Raw genomic sequence first — 254 nt, 5'->3', positions numbered from 1 at the left:
GTGTGTGTGTGTGTGTGTGTGTGTGTGTGTGTGTGTGTGTGTGTGTGTCCTCCTTCCCCCCACCGTCCTGCTCCAGTAGCCCAGAATCCATGCCTGGGCTACTATATGGCTCCTCTGCACTGCTACTGCTGCCCTACTGGGCAGCCTGGAGGCAGCAGTGATGGTGGAAGAGTGGTGTCCTGGCATGGGCTCCAAAACCATGTACACAATTAATGCATTAAAAAATTAATGCAAGAACCAATTAATGCATTAAT

At 50.4% G+C, this 254-nt stretch overlaps 1 protein-coding gene across 1 annotated transcript in view; it reads right to left on the bottom strand.

The window, feature by feature from the left end:
* The window catches only part of CDK14 (cyclin dependent kinase 14), an 869,337-nt gene that overhangs the window by 357,506 nt on the left and 511,577 nt on the right, over window positions 1-254 (bottom strand). The window lies entirely within an intron of this gene.

The sequence above is a fragment of the Gavialis gangeticus genome, unplaced genomic scaffold (genome assembly GCF_001723915.1).
Source record: "Gavialis gangeticus isolate Ggan-Ray unplaced genomic scaffold, GavGan_comp1, whole genome shotgun sequence".
NCBI lineage: Eukaryota > Metazoa > Chordata > Crocodylia > Gavialidae > Gavialis > Gavialis gangeticus.
This window is presented reverse-complemented; position numbering and strand designations above follow the sequence as displayed.